Source organism: Rhinatrema bivittatum, chromosome 2, assembly GCF_901001135.1.
Source record: "Rhinatrema bivittatum chromosome 2, aRhiBiv1.1, whole genome shotgun sequence".
Taxonomy (NCBI): Eukaryota; Metazoa; Chordata; class Amphibia; order Gymnophiona; family Rhinatrematidae; genus Rhinatrema; species Rhinatrema bivittatum.
In genome coordinates this window covers 403850317-403872966 of record NC_042616.1, presented here as the reverse complement: position 1 = coordinate 403872966, position 22650 = coordinate 403850317, and the positions used below count along the sequence as shown (strand labels likewise).

The following is a 22650-nucleotide window of genomic DNA, read 5'->3' as shown; positions in this document are numbered from 1 at the left end:
TAAAATCACTATTATCAAAAGCTTTTAGGATTTCCTTTGCAAGTTTCAAGCACTGTCTGTTACAGCTATGAATAGGATTCCTTTCTTCCTTCTCCTTCCCTCTTTCTTGTCTATTTTAGGAAGTTAATTTCTTGGTTCCACCCTCCATATTTTACCCTCTTCATGTCTGTATCTACTAGGGCTTGGGAGTACAAATTTGCCAGATCCCTAGGTTTTGGTGTCTGAAGCACCTGATGCTGAGCCATAATATCCTGAGTCTGAACCTAGACCTCTGTGTGTTTTTAAGTCTGAAATGGGAGTCCCAGGAAGAAAACCAAAAAAAGAGGCATTTGTGTGTAACACCTAAATCAGGAGTCCTGGGTCACATGTGCCATTATGTGAAGACTCTGCACTTGCTGTGAACTCTGCAATCCCAATTTATTTTAAATGTTCCAACAGGCATGAAGCTCAGTTTCTGAACCTGAAGCCTTCAGGCTTGAAATCAGGGAGGCTACCACTGAAATAAAGGAAGAACTCCCTACCTGAGCTAGTAAGTGAACTCTGTCTGAATCAGGGTGCACTGCTCATATCCATCCCCTTATTACTCCTCCTTGTCACATGAGCAGTGCAGACCCCTGTATTCCTGATGAGAAAGCATGCTGAATGAAAACATTACATTTAATCCTCTTTTCCTAGTGAATTTTTCAAATTGTGCTGCAGATGTCTCTCATGGAGCTGTGGCCTTTCACATTCTGGCCTGTTTCCCCTTCCTGCATAAATTTCGACCCTAGCGGGAATTGATTAAGGAAATTCTGAAGTTCAGTACTAGTACACCTTCAAATTATTCTTCCTTTTTAATGACTCCAGTTGTCTTTGGACTTGGCATATTCAAGGCGTCTTTAGGATTGCAAGACTTTATCCTTAAAATATCAGCTTTGCAGGCATAAGGCAACAGAGCTATAAATATTGAAAATCTCGCCCTTTAGAGAACAGCTTTAACAAACAAAAATTAGCTATACTGCATCACACCTGAGTGTATGCAAAGAGATAGCCATCTTCAAGTGTGTCATATGCACGCGTATACGATTGGGTTCATTTGACACCAATGCATGTTTAAACAAAAGCATAATCAGTGTACATATATTATACACTCCTCTGTATCAATATGGTCATACGTGGAGCTACTGCATATTCCAGCTTACCTATACGCATGCTTTACGCAACATATCGCCCATGAAACCACCATACACATAACACATGCATATATATCATATATAGCACATAACAGGTATGTATCACACCCACATTTTGCATACCCATACACACCTAAAAAAACCTATATATTGCACACATTTCTCAGACAAAAATACATACAGCGCGTATTCACACACGTATCACTACACACACAGAACACGCAATGCTACCTTTCTATGTCATTCATTTTCTAAGGATAATTTTATAACTGAATTGAAATAGAAAACCAGAGCAGTTAAAATGTAAACAATTATATGTTCACAACAAGACAGACAGTGATAAAAGCATGAAAGCTAAAGCCTTTATGATCTGGGAAAGAAGGAGAACACCTGTCCCCAGCAGCCTGTTCCATCCCCTGCCTCATCATCCCAGTCTACCCTGGAATTAGCAGCTTTGCTTGAGGAGGAGTGGAACAATTTAGTGATGGACCTGCCTCTGACCCATTGTGCCTAGCTCCTAGCATCCAGCCCTCCTCGGAGGTACCAGGTTCTGGGAGGGGTCAAGGGAATTAAATGGTGGCTTAGGCTAGAGTGGAGGAGTAGCCTACTGGTTAGAGCTGTGGGCTAAAAATAAAGGCATCTACACTTCAAATCCTGCTACTGCTCTTCTGACCTTGGGTTAAGTCACATCATGCTCCCTTGTCTCAGGTACAAGCTTTGATTAGGAGCTCTCTTGAGATAAGTAAATACTACAGTACCCTAATAAGGATGATCTGCTTGAAGTGCCTGAAAGATGGCATATAAATAAACAAATGGACAGGCATTCAACATCCACATCTATTCAATTCTGAGCTCCCCCTCCACTTAAACATGAAATCCAGCCCTGGAATGTCAAGCAGGGCTACAGTCCACCATCTTCCTCCAAAGTGGACTACTGCAACGCCCTACTACTAGGCCTCCCATACTCCACCATCAACCACTACAAAACCTAACAGAACGCCATGGCACGAATCATTACAAACACACGTAAAAGAGAACATATCCACCCCATTCTGGTTGACCTGCACTGGCTGCCCATCCAATTCCGTTCCCAATATAAAACCCTTACCATTCTCCACAATATTCTCTACAAAAACAAGCCCCCCCCTGGCTTAAGGAAATGCCCCACTTTCCATTTCTCACTCCGCCCCACAAGATCCACCTCCACAGGCACCCTTCACACTCCACCCCTCAAGAACCGCCCGCCTCTCCACCACCAGAGAAAGAGCCTTCACTATCGCAGGCCCTGCCCTCTGGAACTCCCTCCCCACACACCTCCGTCTTGAAACCCTCACTGCAAAACTTCAAAAAAGGCATCAAGACCTGGCTCTTCAGACAGGCATACCCAGAAACAAACCCCTAGTAGTCCACCCCCTGAAACCCTCCCAGTCACCCCCCCCTGCTACCCGCCTAATCTCCCCCCAGTCACCCCCCCCTGCAACCCTCACACCCTAACCCCCATTCCCACCGTACTTCACTGTACTTAAGCTAAAATGTAAAATCCAGTGTTAATTGCTGTAAATCACTGTAATTAAGCTAAAATGTAAAAATCTGTGTTAAATGCTGTAAATAAGTTACCTCCTTTTATAACCTGGTAAATACCGTTGCGTTCCTGTACTTTCTCAGCTGCTATCCCTTCCTCCTTAACTCTCTCCCTCTCATTCCCCCCCCCCCCCTCATTTCGCTCCTGCTCCATTACCCTCCCCCCGTTTATTGTAACTTTCCTCCTGTCACAAGTTTATTGTAAACCGGCGCGATGTGCTCGCACGAACACCGGTATATTAAAAGCTGTTAAATAAATAAATAAATAAATTTAAGACTGCAGTGCCTCGCTGAAGCTGTTTTGGCTCATGGCCCTAAAGCAGGCTCCTCTTTGCCCTGGTTAGTTGGTGCCTTCAACGTTTGGCACCCTAGGCTGTTGCCTATATTTAAATCTAGGCCTGTCTCCATCCTGCTCTGGAGGCAAGAGAATAAGACAGGTTCCTTGGCTCCTGGGCTTCTTACCCCAGTACACAACATATCACCATAACTGCAGGTAAACGTGGTTAATAAGCATGCTGCATTTTCTTCCATCCTAACTAGGAGGAAAATTAGGTTGAAAAGGGAAGCTGGAATCAATGCATGATTCCCCTCCCCCACAAGGATTGTTTTTAGCACTGGGTGCACTAATTGCTAAATTGCTACCTGATTGTCTTTAATTTCTGAGGAATCTATTCGAGGGCGAGAGGAATGGAAGGGAGAAAACTCTGAGGCCGACTCTAAAGTTCTTTGGGAAATTAACTTTTAAGGGGTGGTGCAGCTAGCAGCAGGGATCGGCAGCTTACAGCTCGGCTCAGAAAGCTGTCGCTGCATTGTAAAAGCGGCAAGAGTGGCGCGTGAGCTAATCGCGCGCCAACGCGATCCGAAGAGGTGGGAGGGAAAGAAAGAGAGAGAGAAAGAAATCAAACAGCAGCACTCCGTGTGCAAGAACCTTCCGGGGGCCGGCGACTTGGGCTTTCTATTCATTCCTTGGCCTTTGTTAGTCCTTTATCACCTACATCCAGAGCGCTGCAGGAAAGCCTCAGATTCTCCGGCCTACAAGGGTACTTAGGAAGTGACGGGGGAGAGAGAAGATCTGAGGGGAAAAAAAAGAAACAAAAGCAGCCAACAAGAGCATGAGAGGCAGGTAGAGGGAGGAGGAAGCGTGGGGAGAAAAGATACCAGTGGGCTCCCTTCCCTCTCCCCCCGCAGATATTATCTGCAAAGGCCATACCACTGACTAAATCATTCTCTCCCTGTACTTCTTCTAATTAAACGAAGTCAAGAGAGAACGCACTGTGCCGAGGAGCGGCTGGAAGGGGAAGACACCTGAGCAAGAGAGGTTCGCAGCCGGACGGCCCAAAGCATTCACTCGCTTGTCTCTTCAGTCCTAGAGAAACGAGAACGTCTCTTTTCGTTTTTCCAGGCTCTTTGTGGAGTGTAACCATAGAGAATACTTTCAGGAAAGTCGGTGCCCATTAGCTCAGTGAGACTTCCTAAGTTCTTCCCAGTCCCGGCTCTCTTACCTGGGGGGGGGGGGGTACCGGGTTTGCCATCTAACGCTGTCATATCCCCTAGGCTGGTCCAAGAATGTTAAGTGAACCTTATACCCGTCCCCAGGCTCTCTCCACACACAAAAGTTATGTATTTATAATAAAATTTTACAAGAAAAATGGCAAAGTACAGTCTTCTGAGGTAAAACAAATATCACTTACAACATGTATTTTATGGGCCGGATTTTCAAAGGGTTACGCGGCCGGGCCTATTTTCTAAAGCACGCAAGTTACAAAATTGGCCCGGCCCGGTGACGCACGTAAAGCCCCAGGACGCGTGTAAGTCCCGGGGCTTGCAAAAAGGGGCGAGCGCGGGGCCAGAGGCCTCCAACACAGCAGCCATTTGTGGCTGTGTCGGAGGATAGTGTGCAGGCAGATGCAAAAGGTTAGATAATTTTTTTGGGGGGGGGGGTTAGAGTAAGAACATAAGAAAATGCCATACTGGGTCAGACCAAGGGTCCATCAAGCCCAGCATCCTGTTTCCAACAGAGGCCAAACCAGGCCACAAGAACCTGGCAAGTACCCAAAAACTAAGTCTATTCCATGTTAGTGTTGCTAGTAATAGCACTGGCTATTTTCTAAATCAACTTAATTAATAGCAGGTAATGGACTTCTCCTCCAAGAACTTATCCAATCCTTTTTTAAACACAGCTATACTAACTGCACTAACCACATCCTCTGGCAACAAATTCCAGAGTTTAATTGTGCTGGGGGGGAAGGTTAGGGGGAAGGCAGAGCGGCTCGGCGCGCACAAGGTGCACAATTGTGCACCTTGTGCGCGCCGACCCCTGATTTTATATCTTGCGTGCGCCTGCGCACATGTGCCGGGTTAGCGCGCGCACCATGTGCGCCCGCGCACTGCTTTGAAAATCTACCCCTATCGTAACACGCACTGGGTATGGGCTTGGCTCTCAGAAGCCAAGAATAAACTGAATTACCATTACAATAAGGTAAAACCTCCCATACCGAAAACAGCGCTAACTGCCAGCACTGAAACAGTTACAGCCCTACCTCTCAGAAGGCAAAGCTGCAAATATTACACCAGCTCTCTCACACATGCTCACTCTCTTTCTCTTTCTCTCACACACACACACACACACATTTACTGATCTCCACCCTCAGTATACAAAGCAGCAGCCTCCTCCTTTGACATGCACTGCCAATGGGACACTCCCTTTTTCTTCTGGTCGTGCAAGCCTACTGTTCCTGCCCTCTGTTCCAGGAGGGGGGGGGAGGGGGGAGGAGAAGGTGGTAGGGCACTGCGGGCCCTCCAGTGCTGATCTTGCTCCTTTCAGCTGTCCACAGGACTGACGTTGCTCATTTCTTCTGCCCCACCAGGGCCTGCTGCTGCTTGTAGCTGCTCCTTCGGCCAGGACCTGGTGATCACACCTTTTTCCTACCCCCCATGTGCCCGTGCGACACAGGACTTCCTCTTCCAGGCAGCATGTGCAGAAAGAACAAAGGGGCAGAATCACTATGATCTTGCCACTGTTGTACCACCTCCCTTCAATTTCTGGTGCCCTAGGCGACCTCCCTGTCTGCCTAGTGGTACAACCGTCCCTGCGTAACACCATCAAGCTTTCTAAGGAGAAGTGCAGTACCCACAATGAACACATTTGGGATTCCACTATACCCCCAAAGAGTATAGGTTGCCAAGTTTGTTGAGCCTAATTTCCTCCCATTTCTTCTTCTTTTTTCACTTTTGCTCAGAATTAAAGGTGTGTAACTTTGATGGTGGGCTCACCCCCTGCTTATAGCTCTCTGCTTCCCTGAGTCCTCTGCCCAGCTGTTTGTAAATGATTCCTGCATTTTCATGTATCAGTGCTCAATGCAGACAGTGCAAGCTTGCAAAGGCAACTTCATGGGACTGAGACCGACAAGAGGAACATTGTCCCGACTCCCAAAAATTTGACGAAAATAGCATTTTGGGGGCGTTTTAAGTGTAGAAGGCAGAATGACCAAGTGAGGGGATGCTCGCTAAAGATGTCAGTGCAGTAAGAAACCCTGTGTTGCTTCTTACACCTGGAATCACTGTTGTGATATGCTGCCTGTTTCTTCTCACTTGCTCAGCTCCACTTAGTGAGATGCTGTTTGTTTTCATAAAGCAATTTAACACAAGAGTCTCCTGGAACCCAATCCAGCGCACCTCTACATTAGAAAAATATTAGGGGCGTCGGCTGAGCATTGTGGAGCATCTGTGCATTCACAACCATAGCAACGTGCACCAGGAACCGGGGGATGGGCTGCCCCCACCACAGACAGGGGAGACCTCAATCAGCAGGGCAAGGGGGCGGTAGGATCAGCACTGGCAGCCCCAGTGGTGGCAGTGGTGGGATTTCCCAGGCTTCACCAGCTGAAGAGAAAAGAAGTGCAGTGGGGACAGCAATAGATAGGAGGGTGGGATTTCCTAGTCCCCATCAGCATAGGAGGAGAAAGCAGAAAGTGGAAGGAGAGGAAAGAGGGCGAGTAGGAAAGTGAGTGAGTGAGAAAAGAGAAGGAAAAGGGTGAGTGAGAAAAGAGAAGGAAAAGGGTGAGTGAGAAAAGTGAGAGGGCTGGGGTGATAGAGAGCAGAAGAGAGGGAGGGAAGAGTTGGGAAAGGGTTGGAAAGGAAGGAAAAAGTAAGGGCTGGGAGGAGAGAGTAAGGGAGAATGAGGGTACATGGAGCGAGGAAGTGAGTGAAACCAGCGGGAAGGGAAGATGGGATGGGTTGGATGAAGCGGAGCTGGGGAGGGGGATAAAGTGGAAATTGCAAGGATGGGAGATGGGAACATAGTGAGAGGTTGAAAGCGGAGTTCTCCACCCAGACACGTCACTCCCTGCCCACCTTACCACCATGCTCCTGACATACACCCAATCCCCCCTGCACACCACTCACACATCCGCACTACCCATCCACCACCACAACACTAAACCCCTCCCAAAAAACACTCCAACTACACACCCCTACCTCATATACATCACTGACACCAGCCCCACCTGCCCCCTTCACATACACCCCCCCCACACACATACACACACACACATACACACACACACACACACCCACAATCCAACCTGACACACACAGGGTGGGAGAGAAGTCTAAGGGGGGGGGGGAAGACATGGAGAGAGTGTGGTGGGAGTCGAGATTAGGAGGGGGAAAGAGTGCCTCCACCCACATACACACACTCCACCTACACCACCACCCTAACACACACCCCGCCTTCCATACCACATACCACCAAACATACACCCCGCCTTCCATACCACATACCACCAAACATACACCCCCATCTACACCACCATACATCACGCCACCACCACAAACACACACATACACCCCAAACATACCACTAATCCCCCTCCTCCAAAACACATAAATGGGGGCAGAGAGGAGGGAAGGAAAGAAAGTGAAAAGTACAAGAGGGAATGAATGCACACAACAATACAGACACTTCACACATACAGGGGGAGCAAAGGGGTAGAAGTAGAGGGAAAGAGTGCTCATACGCACAGCTGTACTCACCCTCCCCCTGAAAACACACATGTCCACTCACCACTCCCTACATCAAACCCCCCCCCCCAACACTTACACTCCACCTCCACCATCCCCCCACAATAGATTGATAGGGGAAGAAAGTGGAGATTATAGGGTGAAACAATGCACGCACATTCATACACACCCTACTCCACCACCACTCACCCCACACACAAACAGGGGGATGAGCGCAAGGAGGAGGGAAAAACATAAGAGTGAGAGTGGTGGGGTATGCACACATACTCCACGCCATCCCCTAATCACGTTCCCATACACATACATGCCCCACCTACAACTCTACAGCACACACACATGGGGGGGAGGAGAGGCAAGGGTTAAAATGAAGCATATAAGGTGGAAGATAGTCCTCCAATACACATTCATCCTACTGACACACAGCCCCACAACACTCACACAAACCCCTGCACACCCCCAACCCACAAAACCCTACACTTCATAACCCCAATTACACTTCCCTACACACAACACACACACACACACCCCTCTTATATCACCAGCCCCCTACACTGCACCCCTCCTACACCCCATACACCACCCCACTCCCTCCCACTCACACACTTCCTGCAAGCCTTCCCCACTGAGCACCCCCCCCCCCCAATACACAGACACCAATCTCCATTCTTCCACCCCAACAGAGCAAGTACAGGACACCCTCTATAACAGCACATCCAAGTCAGGGAGTCATAAAATGTGCTCTTTGAAGTTGCCATGCAAGTCTGAACTTCTCTTTTTTTTGGGTGTTTCCCTGAATGTCCATACATGGTCATTAGGGGGAAAAAAGGAGGGTCAGGGCCAGGGATCCTATAGCTCTCTCTCCATTTCATTGCGGTAGTCGTACCACCCTGCCATTCCTTGCATTTTCCACCTAGGCAGCAGGAATATGGTCCAGAGCAGAGAGCTCACCAGCAAAGCTAGCGAGCAGAGGCACAGCCTCTAGCCTATAGATGAAATGCCTTTATCTACCTTTGTTTTCCAGGTTGCTTTTTCTCTAATTGTTAGGGATGTACAGCAGGGATGGATTTGTCCCATTCGGAATTCATATTCGTGGGGCCAAATCCGTTGCATCCATTCTCGGGGGACCCCGATCCATTCATTAGTTACGTATGCATTCGTTTAAAAAAAAAAAAAAAAAACCCATCCTAACCCTTTAAATTTAATTAACTACAACCCCCCACCCTCCTGACCCCCCGAAGACTTACCAAAAGTCCCTGGTGGTCCAGCGGGGGTCCTGGCTCGATCTCCTGCACTCGGGCTGTCGGCTGCCGGTATTCAAAATGGCGCCGATAGCCTTTGCCCTCACTATGTCATAGGGGCTACCGGTGCCATTGCTCGACCCCTGTCACATGGTAGGAGCAATGGACGGCCGGTGCCATCTTGTGCTCCTACCATGTGACAGGGACCGACCAATGGCACCGGTAGCCCCTGTGACATAGTAGGACAAAGGCTATCGGCACCATTTTGAATACCAGCAGCCGACGGCCCGAGTGCAGGAGATCGCTCCAGGACCCCCGCTGGACCACCAGGGACTTTTGGCAAGTCTTGGGGGGGTCAGGAGGGCGGGGGATTTATTCGTTAGATACGTTGTATTCGTGGGGGTTCGCCATACATTTCGTGACCCCATGAATACAACGAATAGGGACATATATGTTGCGGATTGCCAATACGTCGAAAACGAATGCATACCCCTACTAATTGTACTATTCTTATATCAAATGTTATTCTTCTGTCTTCTCCTAACTCTTTTTCTAGACTTCCCTTTACATTTTATTTTGCTTTTTTTTTCCCCCTGTCTTTAGCACTTCCTCACCTACATCGGTCTCTCTTCCATCTCATCTCTCTCATCTTTCTCTTCTTCACCTCTATATCTATCCCTTCCACTATTCACTTCCATCCCTCCTCTTATTACTCTCCCAATCCTCCATCCCCTTTCTTGCCTCTCACACTTTCCCTCATCATCTCTCCCATCCTCCAGCTTTCCCTTTCCCAGCTCTCAGCCTGCCACATTTCTCACCTCCCCTGCCCTTTTCCAAACCCTTCACTCTCCTTTTCTGAAACTCTGCCTCGTGCTTCCCCTCTGACACCTCCCATTTCCCTGTCTCTGACTCGTCCCTCTCAAATCCTTCCCCCTCCGTTTTCCACTTGTTCACTATCTTTCCTCTCAACCTTCTTTTCACTCTCTTCTACATCTATCTACCCCTCTTTAGCGCCAGGTCCACCTTGAATCTCCCCCCTCTCCTGGTTCTACCCACTTTCAGTGCTTCTTCTCTGGCTCTTTTCACTCTCATTTGCCCACATTTAATCTCCCACTCTCTTCTTCTCCTGTCAATTTCCCCCTCTCTTGCTCTTTCCTCACTCTTTCTACCCTGATTCTCTTTATTGTCTTCTCCCTTCTTTTGCTCCATCTTTAGTTCACCCTCTCAGATTTCCCCTTTTAATCTTTCTCTACCCCAGTCTTTGTCTCTCAGGCTCTACCCCTTCAATCTTCCCTTCTCTGACCAGCCTCTCTCTGGCTTCCTCCTTCCCAACCTACCCCTCTGATTGTTCTGCCTCAGTCTCTCCCTCTGACCTGACTCCTTCTCCCCTGATTCTCTGCTTATTGATCTCCCTCTCTCTTTTGCTTATTCCCTTTCTGATTCTTCCTCCTCAATTTCTGACTCTCTAGCTTTCCTTTTCAGCCTTCCATCTTTATCCCTATCTCTTCTTACAACAGTGACAGCCTAGGACAATATGAAAGCACCCTTTAATTCTTTCCATGGCAGGCCCAGATTTAAGGTTATGCAAATGCCTAGGGTGCCAAATTTTGAAGGCACCAAGTATCAAGGCCCAAAGAGGAGCCTGCTTCTGCTTGCTTTAGGGCCATGGGCCAACACAGTGTCAACTGGTGCTGCCATGGCACCAAAACCTTTAATTCGGCCCTGTCCCATGGGAACTGCCTGTTGTCATGATGCAACACTTCCAAGGCAAGCACATGCCACAGAGAAGGTTGGTGCAGCTCCTTCACTGTGTGCATGTGGTGCTGCAGCTCCACAGTACTGCCCAGTGCCACTGTTCCCACTCCTCCAGACAGTGGTGGTGACCCTGCTACTCTGGTCCTGCAGGCACAGCAGGAAATCCAGGAAGTAGGAGGGAAACACACAGCCTGGAAGTTTCCCAGAAGGTCCTCTGTCAGACTCAGGCTATCTGGGTGTGATGAAGCCAGATTCACCTCCTCCAGAAAGTAAATAAAAATGTGAAAACAAGGAAAAGTTTTACAAATTTCTTTGGTTTAACTGACCCTTGAACTCCATTAAAAACATTTCTTTTGCTAGTATATGCTTCTGGAGAAGGAGCACACCTGCAAGGAAAGTGACACATGCTGTGCCAAAGGCAAGCCGTTTGGATATTAGTGCACAGAGCAGAAGATGCGCCCTGCTGAAAGAAGCATTACTGAGACTAGTATGTCAATATGATAGAATCCAATTAAGCAATATAAGCTGGCAGAGCAGGCGAGGTAGTGTACTTATGTGTATCTAGGTCTGTTGTTAAACATGAGGCTCCAGCAGAACACACCCATATTAGCCCTGCATAATTACACTACAACATGCACATCATATCCTGAAAATATCTGATTTAATGCTAAGCCTGATAAAAAAAAAAAACACCCTGCAATTGTCAACATGAAGAGGAATACCACACTTAAAGTTCAGCCCAGTAAAATCAGAAAACAAATACCTTCAAAAAAGGTAACTTGTTAGCATTATAAAAAAAATAAGATGTATGCCACATTACAGTACTGGATACATGGGACTCTTACTTGACTCACTGGACTCCCGAGGCAAGTTAAAGCTCTATGTTCTGAAATCTTTATGTAGCAAGCTACTATAAACCAAGTTCCTGCCCCCATAATGTGGACCGAGCTGTGACTGGATCTGAGTGATGTGTTTTGGACCTGTCAAAAAGGTGAAGGAATATCAAAAATCAGAGAGAGAGAGAGAGAGAGAGAGAGAGAGAGAGAGAGAGAGAGAGAGAGAGAAGCTATAAGGGCCTCATAGTAGTTAGGTATTTATACCTCTATAGGAGGCCCACATAGTTAGTCGAGGTGAGGTTTAGGTATTAGTGTAGGGGGTTAGGGGCCACTTTGACATGCAGCATGAGACGTACAAACAGAACAGTACACTCTTGTGAAGATTTGATGTCCTTTGGAGTGAAGAAACTCACCCAAAGATGAGATTTGTACAATGTTCTCTCAACCTAGCTTGATGGACTCTCTACCTGGGTAACATCAAGCTAGGTTGAAAGAACATTATACAAATCTCATCTTTGGGTGAGTTTCCTCACTCCGAAGGTAATCAAATCGTCACAAGAGTGTACTGTTCTGTTCGTAAGTCTCACTCTGCATGTCAAAGTGGCCCGTAACCCTTACACTAATACCTAAACCTCACCTCGAGTAACTATGTGGGCCTCCTATAGAGGTATAAATACCTAACTACTATGAGGCCTTTATAGCTACTCTCTCTCTCTTTCTCTCTTTCTCTTTCTCTTGTTTGCCCTGGCTGAAAGGCCTTATCCAGTGTTAATTGTATTTTTCCCATTTAATGTTCTGGTTGGATTTACTGTCTACTTACATAATACTAGTAAAAGGGTTAATTACTGTTTTACTCTGGTGTGATGATTGTGTTTGGTCTGAGGTGCCACAAGTGAGAGGTTGTTTGGGAAGGGCATAGAATTGTGGTATCGGTGTGACCGGGACCCTGTCTCATCCCTCACTCAGAGCTATGAACCCAGAGGATAAATCGTATTAGTAAATATAATTTCTATTGTGGTACTCTCCACCTCAAGTATAGGGATATTTCATAATCTGATTTAAACAAGTTATAAAGTGCATGCTGGAAGTAATACACACAGGCGCATTTCCCTTGGTCAGCCCAACTTAAATTCACTCCCCAATTCAGGTCAAATTTCCCCCGCCTGTCCCCACACCAAAAAAAAAACAAAAAAACCCTGAAGCCAGCAAATAGGGGGAGCACCTTTTATGTGAAGGCAGCAGGGACTCCCTCAGCTCCAGTGACATCCTGGCTGCTTCTGGGCTGCCAAACATTGGGAATGGCAGCAGACAGCAAGCCTTATTAACGTTGCTTTCCAACTGCCTTGAGCTAGGAATGGAGCAGCTTTAAGGACAGTTGTCATTAAATACTAATAGGGAGTAAGGGAGAATGCTCAAAACCGTTATACCAGTTTTATCCCAGATGTTAAAGCAGACAGCCTACATCTTCTGAAGCCTCCAGAAGACTCCAGGCTTTCTGGCATCCCTGTTGCCTACCAGATCCCCAGTCAAATCAATCCATTTTCCAAAAGGATATGAGGTATTTTAGAATTGGAATTATTTGATGCTGTAAGGAATGTGAACACACGTGTAGTGTTGCCAGCAAATGGTGTCGAGAATATGTAGAGGAAGCATAAAAAAAAATCCTCTTAGAATTGGGGCTGCTCCAATTGCAGGTGATATGAAAACTGATGGAGATGAGCATTTAAAAAGAATAGTGAATCTCCTTAAATCTGAATTTCAGAAACTTGTCAAGGTACGGCAGAGAATGGAGTCAGCATGGGAAGACAGACCATAGGATAAGCAACCAGGACTGAAAATATTGAAGACACAAAATGCAAAAAAAAAAAAAAAAGTCAGATTCCTGTAAAATTTAACTCATGATATATGTTGTGCTTGCCTTTGTGAGAGACTGTTTGCATGCATTCTCCTGCTCAGTCAGATCCTTGACAACACTTGCAGCTCACCACTTAGCATGTCTTATGCATGATGAGCTACCAACATTTAATCCTGCAGCTTCTGACCTATACCGCAGGGATCCTGCTTGTCACTGAGACATGTTGGAGTTAATCAATGCCATAGAACTAAACAGGAGTGGAAAAATGTTTGTGAAATGTTTGGTATTCAGATTGATAGCAGTGTCAGCAAACAAATGCAAGATAAATGTATCAGTTGCAGACTAGCAATGCCAAATAGCAATCTGAGCATGCTTTTCAGACTTGTGCTTTCACCAGAGCAGAATGGAGCCAAAGGTTTACTTGCAGGAGTTAATGAAACTCTGAAAATATGCGGTTCAACCGTGAACAGGAATTATTAGAGCTGGAGACTTGGCAAACACAGGGAAAGACTTTGGTTTTTGGAAACTTTTGCATGGTGGGTGCATAACAGAGTTATTGAGTTTTTTTACTGTTGTGTTCACCAATCAGACCTTGCTGTAAGGCCATCATTGTGACAGTCCCAGGGCTGCAGATCTTGGAAAGCTTAACTTTATTAGCTTTGAATGCCTGCCTCCACACATCAAGAACAGAATGAAGCTTCTACACTCTTTTTCCTGAAGCAAGCCAGTTTCCACCACACATCCTGATATAAGGAGTGATCAGATACACCTCATTGATGCAGTGCTGCACAAAATGCCTGCTTGCCAGAAAGCATGAGGAGACTAGAGACAGAAAAGAAAAAGCAGATTTCCCTGATGTTCTAAAAGTATGGAATGATAAACAAATTTGGCTAACAGGACTTGGGGGAGATATTTTAGATGTCTACCAGACACTACAGAAACAGCTGCAAAATGCTGACTATCCTTCCAGACATATTTAATTGCAAAGATTTAGCAATCAAAGTTACAGGAAGAACCTTTCCTTGGGAAACATAAATAAAAATCCCAGTTTGTATTGGCAGTTATACTGGAGGAAGTAGAAGTTTGTGCTATCCAACAGTCGAAATGTAAGGATGCAGCGAGTGGAAAGCCAGCAAGCAACAGAACAGCTTTTAATATAATACCTCTGTGCATAACTGGACACCGGGCCATCTGCTCTCCATGATCTGCTATCAACACAGTCACTCACAGGATTTGTGAAGGGAAGAACAGAGCTGTCTTCCTAGGGAAAGATGGTGCATTTTGCAGATGAAGCATGTGAACAGTGTAAGGTGATTTCTGAAGTCCCTCATCCCATAGGAGAGTCTTATAGTAGGTTCTAAAAGCCTGTGCATTTTCAGCGGCTACTGCCCAAAACTTCTGGCATGATACAAAACTTTTGGCATCGGATTACAGCTCTCACCACATCCAGCGCAACCTGAAAGAATTATGTCAGTGCCTAATCTTATAGAGGCTGACATATGAAGTATGAGAACACAAAAGAGTTAATGCACATCTAAACGTTGCTCCAGATGAGTTTGACACAGCCTAATAATGATCCACAACCTGCTGTTGTTCACTTTTTTTCAGCAGAAGCAGGAAACATCAGCCTGAAGCAGAAGATTATTGTAACATCCTATGGGATTTTGTTAAAATATGCTTTCAGAAAGCTGCACATTTTTAGATGAAAAAAATATGCTAATTCACAAACATCTGAAAATTAAAATAAATGGCATGTTCCATAGCATTGCTTTATAATTTGAATTTGTGTTTTTAAATAAAGCTTAATATAAAAACAATAAATACACAAACATATAAATAAACTCATAGCTGTGCTCCTTTGCCTGGTTTAAAAGTGCCATCCAATGAAAGTTCCTTTAAAAAGGCACTGGATGGCAGGTGTGGAGTGTAGAGAGAGAGGGGGAGATTGGGGGAGGACGATGAGAAATGTGAAGGGTGAGAAACAATGAAAGAACTGGAGAAGAGGGCCTTGATGGGAAAGGATAGAGAAGAGAGGGTGGAAGAGGAAGAGGAGTGATACGAAAGAGGAGTGAGATGGACAGAGGAAGAGGGGAAGATGAGCTGGAAAAAATGAGAAGACACACATATGAAAAGGGGGAAAGGTAGAGGAGAGCCAAGAAAGTGTCAGAGGAAGTCAAACAAGATGAAAGCAGAGGAAAGATCAAGAGCCATATGAGAAAAAACAGCTCAGATAACAAAGGTAGAAGAGGTTTTAATATTTTATTTTTAGCACAGTTATTGGAATATGCGTCACTGGCAGTATTAAACTATGGGGCCTTATTAAATAAAGATTGTATCCACAGGTAACGAATGGGAAAAAAAATCCCATTATATATCATCTGAACAAGTTTTACACTTAAAACGATGTGTAGCAACAGGCAAGTGACACTGCTCTGCCTTTGGTAATGTTATTTTCTGTAAGTAGTGTCTGCATTATACTGTAGAGGCACTAATGCTGTTTTCAGCATATTGGGGGAGGGGAGTGTGTGGAGTGTGCTGGCTGTAAAACATCCTTCTTCACCCACCGTGCCTCCCCCCCTCCCCGGGATTCCACCTGCCCTGCCCTGAAGCCATCATTAAACACTTGGGACTATTCCTAATAATCACAACACTGCTCAACTGCCTGATCAGCTAGTCACCCGCTTCAGCCTTTTAAAAAAGGTAACCCCCCCCCCCCCCCCTGGCTACGCCAAAGTGCTCTGTCATTCCAAGGGGTTAGAGAGGACATTCCCAACCATACCCAACCACTGATCAACTTTGCACAGGGGAGCATGATTCGCCAGGAGCGTGCAAATGATTCACAATATCTGCATGGCACATCACATCATAATGCTCAGTGACACGTTGTGAACAGTGCACCGTCGCAAGTTCATGTAATCTTCGTTAGCCACTCTGATAGTTGGATTTCCTACAGAACATGTATTTCATAATAATATATCTCCAATGTTTTTCATCATCTCTCTCCCTGCCTTGTCTTTACTTCTCTTCATCTTTTCTGCCTTTATTCTTCCTCTGTTTCCCTTGTTTTGCAGTACTGCTTTGGTCCCATGGTCTGTGGAGCTGGTGACTGGCGGGAGTCCAGGGGTACACAGTACCAGCTTGTGACTTGCTCCCTTGGTACTGTGTGAGGTTGGCTCCAAAGTCTGGCTGAAGCAATGTGACCTCTCTCTGCACAGTTACTCTGAATCACTGCTCTGTTGCAGGAAAAACAGACCCGCTGTTTCCTATTTATCCACAAACAAGCCAAGCTCTTCATGAGATGTTATCATTCTCTTTCCTCCTCCTTCACCTTCCTGTTCACTTCCCCTCACTTCCTACTGACTCTTCTCCCCTTCCATTTTCCTGTTCACTTCTCTTCTTTCTTGTTATTTAAAGAGAGCAGCTCTATCAAAGGAGGCTTCCCTTATTTTGATGTGTCAAATTGTCATGCCAATAAAGTTATCTGGATCTGAATCTACTGGTCTAGTCGCTAGGAAGAGTCATTCTCTTCTCAGCTGAAGTTCTGACCTCCAGCCACTAAAAGGTGCTATAGGCTGTTCCTGTGCAGTTCACTGTTGGCGTTCATAGATTGTGAGAGATAAAGCATGAACTGTACTATATCGAACGGTCACACCTAATGAGCTCTATAACTAACTGCAGAATGGCTTTCCTAGAATTTTTTTTATATCTTTTCACCTTATGCTTTCTGTGTTGGCTGTTATTTCCTGTTTTGAGGCAAAGAGGATCCAGGAGTTGAACAGCAAATAGATTTCCCTTCTGTGTAATCACTGAACATAATATACTACAGTGGTGATAAGGATTTGAATCCGCTTGTGTTACATTAGTTCATTTTGAATTTTTATACAAGCATTGGGAATAGGTTTGATTAGAAATGTTGGGAGTTTGATTTCTGATGTTGAAAAGAGGAATGTTTGTCTATGAGGAGAGGGTTGCTTGTTCTTCACAGCCAATGACGTAAGTACCGAAAAGTGTGTTACAGTATTTTTGAGTGGTATCAGAGACTACACAGCACATACTTATGGCTTACTGAAAAATCAAGGAACAAATGTTAGAATGAGCTCATTACAGTATTAAAATTATATCTGGCTCTTAAACAACTCATTATAACTACATGATTTAATTTTCACCATAAAAATCAGAGGGCGAGATAAATCACTGCTGCAGGGTGAAGGAACTTATAAGGTGTTCCTGCTCTCTTTTGACTGAAAATGTAATCCAAGCAACCTTAATATAATGAAAGCAGTGAAACCAGCAGCACAGCATCCTCTACTGCCATGCTGAATGTTAATTGGTGGAGCCTGTTCCAGTTATGGAGACAGCCTCAGCAGCAGTACAGCATTGCTAAGGTCATGTTAGTGATTCTCCACCCAATCCTTAAAAGTACCCTAGCCACCCTGGTTTTCTGGTGAGCCATACTAAATAAACCTGAGATCAGTTTGCATGTATGCAGTCTAAGACCTTGGTTGATGTTTGCAGAAATATTTCATGCATATTCTTTATGGCTCACCTGAAAAACCAGATAGGTCAGCACCTTCCTAAGGATATGATTCAGAAATGTTGCTCAGTCTAGAGTAGGGGAGATACCTCTGATCCTGGAGAGCCACAAACAGATCTGGTTTTCAAGATATCCACAATGAATATGCATGAGATAGATTTGCATACAATGGAGCCATTGCCTCAGGTACAAAAACTTAGATTGTAAGCCCTCTGGGGATAGGGAAATACCTACAGTACCTGAATGTAATCCGCTTTGAAGCGCCGAAAAAAGTGCGAAAAGCGGAATATAAAAATCTAAATTAAAAAAACAACAACTCATGCATATTCATTGTAGATATCCTGAAAACCAGACCCATTTGTGGCACTCCATGCCTGGCGGGGCCTACCTATGGTCCAAAGAAGTGTTCACTGTCAGCCTCACGAGCCAGTGGCGGCTCCCACAGAAACCCAAGTGTGGTCCCTGATCGCAATTTCATTTCAGTTTTTAGAACTGTGTCATTGGCCCGGACCTGCCAAATCAATGTCTCTTATTGGCCTACTCAGGCTGAAAGGAGGAGAGACAACAGCATAATTAGCTGGCACATTGAAAAAAAAGGGAGCACAAGGGGCAGAAAGCAAAGTGTGCCCGCTGCCAGCCCCTTCTTTTGCAGCTTGGGTGGTACTACAAAGGGCAGCACAACCAAGAAAGGGAACTGGAGCCAAAAGATCAGGCGGGCTGCAGAGTCAAAATAAGCAGCAGGAAGAGCTTCAGGAAAGAATCATCTGCAGCCCCAGAGATCATCAGCGGGTCTCTGATGGGGGTAGGAGAGAGGGGTGGGAGAGAGAGAGAGAGATTGGTAGTGATGGGTCCAGTGGCCTGAGCCAGTCATTACTGTCTCCGGCCTGTAGCCCCATACCGAAAGATTTGTGTCCGTCCAGCTCCAGCCCCATTGGATTTAACGTGGCCCCTGCTTGAAAAATAGCGAAGACCCCTGCTCTACATTGTGGAGACAACTTGTGCACCTAAGATAAATCAGACTGCACCTCTAGCACAATAGTCCCACCACTAACACTATGCTGAGGTGCAAGACAAATCTTGGGGTAGAAAAAAAAATCAATTTAGTAACAATTTTCCATAATGAGGTGCACCCTTGCTTCCTTACCAGCACAAAAATCATGCCTCCTACTCTGAAACAGGAGCTAAATCAAACAGTTCTGAACCACTTTTTGTGGATCCCAAATAATGCCTTCTAGCAATGCCATGCAGAATACCAGACTACAAAAGTGACCAGACTGACACACGTCAAAGGAGCATGTCTAGATTTTCAAACACACAAAAACATAACAAATTCAAACAAGAGCTTTGCACGCTTAAGAAGACCCCCACCTCAAGCCTCCAGAATAAGCAGACAGCAAGAAAGCTCCGGTGTTTTATCTTACCTTGTACTCTCCTACTCAAGGTCTTCACGTTGGCATAACACGGAGAGTCCCGAGGTGAACAGAGGCAACGCAAGGCATTTCTCCCGTTCTCCACATTCAAGGAACACTCTGCCTCCCCAGTCCCATGCTGTTCTCTGAAGAGCTGTAATGTTTTCGCTGTTAGTCTTCAAGGGCTGCAGAAAGGAGGGGAGAAAAAAAAAAAAAAAAGAAGAGTGAAATCTTACCAAGAAAATGCAGTTCTTTCTTAGGTTTCCAATAGCAACAGAGTATAGCAGGAATGAACTAACCATGTAACGGTGGGAGAGGCTGACACAGCTGGTGGAGCTGTGGGCAGTGTAGGGTGGAATCTGATAGAGAATGCTGGGGCAAAGTGATGCAAAGAGAGATGGTCAAGAGGGCAGAAAAGCAGACAGAGCAAAGCTTGGTTACTAGAAAATGCCCCTGCCCATTCGCCAGTACTCACCCATTTGCCCTAACTTGCCAGGATGAAGTGAGGGGGCCAGCACAGTAGTGCATGGGGCAAGATAGATCAAATAGGGTAACTATGTTAACTAGGAAAGGTCACCAGTTTTTAGTCTATCTAGAAAATGGCATATACGTAAATGTATTTATAAAAACAGCCTTGCATACACACAGATACTGTATATACACACGCATACTAATATGTTTGATTCTTTTTATGGGCCTGATTTATAAGGGTCTTTTCTCATAGATGCAGAATTGCAGAATAGCTTTTGTAAATCAGGAAATTTATGTGCCCTGCATGCATTTTCATGACTGGCTCCGTGAGGTCATGAATTTTCACCCAAACCAGAACTAGGACTTCACTGCTATAGTTCTGCATTAATGTACTACAGCATTGAAAAATAGATGTGATGTGTTTACCAGGACCATTTTCTCACTGTGAACTGGTCCGCACATAAAGTGTTTTATCAGATTTCAAAAACAAAAAAATATATACAATAGCATAGGCAAAACCATCGAGAGCTTCATGAAATGACTTTCAAACATGTCTGCACTGGAAGAAAAACCGCATGTACTCCATACCTGTGGGCTTTGCTCCAGTTCTCAAAACGAAAATGCCATATATGTTTTTGCTTTGAAGCTGGCAGTTAGTACAAGGGTATTCGGGTTCGCTTGTACCTGGCTAATTTCTGCGGGTGGGATTTTTGCTGGAGAAGTATATGCTAAGGTTCAAAAATGCTATCTGCATGCGTGCTTTTCCGCCCTCATCTCAATGAAGCCCCCAGGAATGCCTCCTCTCAACTCGGCGAAAACTTGGCATGTTGTGAAATAACACTCCGAAGTGTAGCCACATTGAAGAAAAGCAATTTTCAACCAGCCAATTCATGCCAATAAAACACATAAGAACATAAGAAATTGCCATACTGGGTCAGACCAAGGTCCATCAAGCCCAGCATTATGTTTCCAACAGTGGCCAATCCAGGCCATAAGAACCTGGCAAGTACCCAAAAACTAAGGGGTAGATTTTCAAAGGGGTACGCGCGTATCCCCCGAAAACCTACCCCAACCCCCCCCCCTGCACGCACCGAGCCTATTTTGCATAGGCTCGGCGGCGTGCGCAAGCCCCGGGATGCGCGTAAGTCTCGGGGCTTGCATGGAGGGGCGTGTCGGGACATCTCGGGGGGCGTGCCGCAAGTGACATGGCGTTTCGGGGCAGGCCACGAGTGACGCAGCGTTTCGGGGGCGGCGCCGCGGGCGTGGTTTCGGCTCGGGGGCGTTCCGGGGGCGTGGCCGCAGTCTCCGGACCAGCCCCCGGACCGGAACTCGGAGCGCGGCAGCTGGCCTGGCGCGCGCAAAGTTAGGGGGGGAGGTTTAGATAGGGCCGGGAGGGGTGGGTTAGGGAGGGGAAGGTGGGGGGAGGGTGAAGGAAAGTTCCCTCCGAGGCCGCTCTGATTTTGGAGCGGCCTCGGAGGGAACAGAGGCAGGCTGCGCGGCTCGGCGCGCGCAGGCTGCCGATTTTGGGCAGCCTTGCGCGCGCCGACCCCGGATTTTAATGGATACGCGTGGCTACGTGCGTATCTATTGAAATCCCGCGTACTCTTGTTCACGCCTGGTGCGCGAACAAAAGTACGCGTGTGCGCAGATTTATAAAATCTGCCTCCCTGTCTATCCCACACTACTGATGCTAGTAATAGCAGTGGCTATTTTCTTTTTTTTTTTTTATTTATAGTTTATTAGAATTTTTACAAATTATAAAATATGCAAAAAATCAAGAAACAATTTGCATTTAAACAGAAAAATAATACATCAAGAATCCAAAAGCATTTACACCAAAAATGCAAATCAAATAGTCCCCTAAGTGGGAGGACCTAGACAGGAAATACTTAACAAGCAAATGTTATATAAATCAATAGCATTTTGCGGGGTTATCATTTAAATGCAGTTACTTTATAACTCAACCCATTTCCTTATCTGCCAAAAATACTTCCAGATGTGTTGGATCATAAAAGATAAATTTATTTTTTTGGTAAATTACCAAGCATTTACAGGGGAATTTAAGAAAATATGTTGCCCCTAGGGACAAAACTCTAGATTTCAAGGAAAGAAATTGCTTCCTCCTGTATTGTGTAGATCGTGACACATCTGGGAACACTTGGACTTTATATCCACAAAATAGAAGTTCCCTATTTCTGAAATATTTCTGCAGTATATTAACCTTGTCGCTCTCTCTACAGAAGGTTACTAAGAGGGTAGCTCTTTGTGGAATGACATCTATAGATGACTCTAGGAAGGAGGTTAAGTTGGGGGACTCTTGTTGTATACTGTCCATCCCATCTTCTCCTTCCTGTCTCTTAAGCTTTGAAGTCAGTACATAATAAATTTTGGATACGGATTTATCATCTACATCTAATATAGCCAAATTCTCTTTAAGATATTTTTTTAATAGCTCTATAGCAGAGAGAAGTCTTGTCATAGGAAAATTCAAGAACCTTAAGTTCTTAGCCCTATTCTCGTTTTCCAAATTCTCTATGTCTATGACTACTTAAACTATCCTTAATAAAGGAATTGTTTACTATCTGCAATTTTGTTATCTGTTCTGTAGTGACTTTTCCTATGTCCTCCAATTGTTTTAAACAACTATCACATTTATGTAAATCATTTTTCATTTCAACATTCCCTTTATTAGTCTGTAACATAAATCCCGTCATAATCTTCTGAAGGTCATTGATAGCCTTCCAAACATCAGTCAGAGTTATGTTCTGCGGATCTAT

The 22650-nt window shown here is 45.4% G+C and overlaps 1 protein-coding gene across 1 annotated transcript in view; it reads right to left on the bottom strand.

Annotated features, from left to right (window-relative positions):
- ELFN2 (extracellular leucine rich repeat and fibronectin type III domain containing 2) overlaps positions 1-22650 on the bottom strand; it is a 415547-nt gene that overhangs the window by 234551 nt on the left and 158346 nt on the right. Inside the window, exon 2 of the mRNA XM_029590056.1 lies at positions 19415-19587. The gene's annotated coding sequence lies outside the window, so the exon portion shown is untranslated. The remainder of the gene's footprint in view (positions 1-19414; positions 19588-22650) is intronic.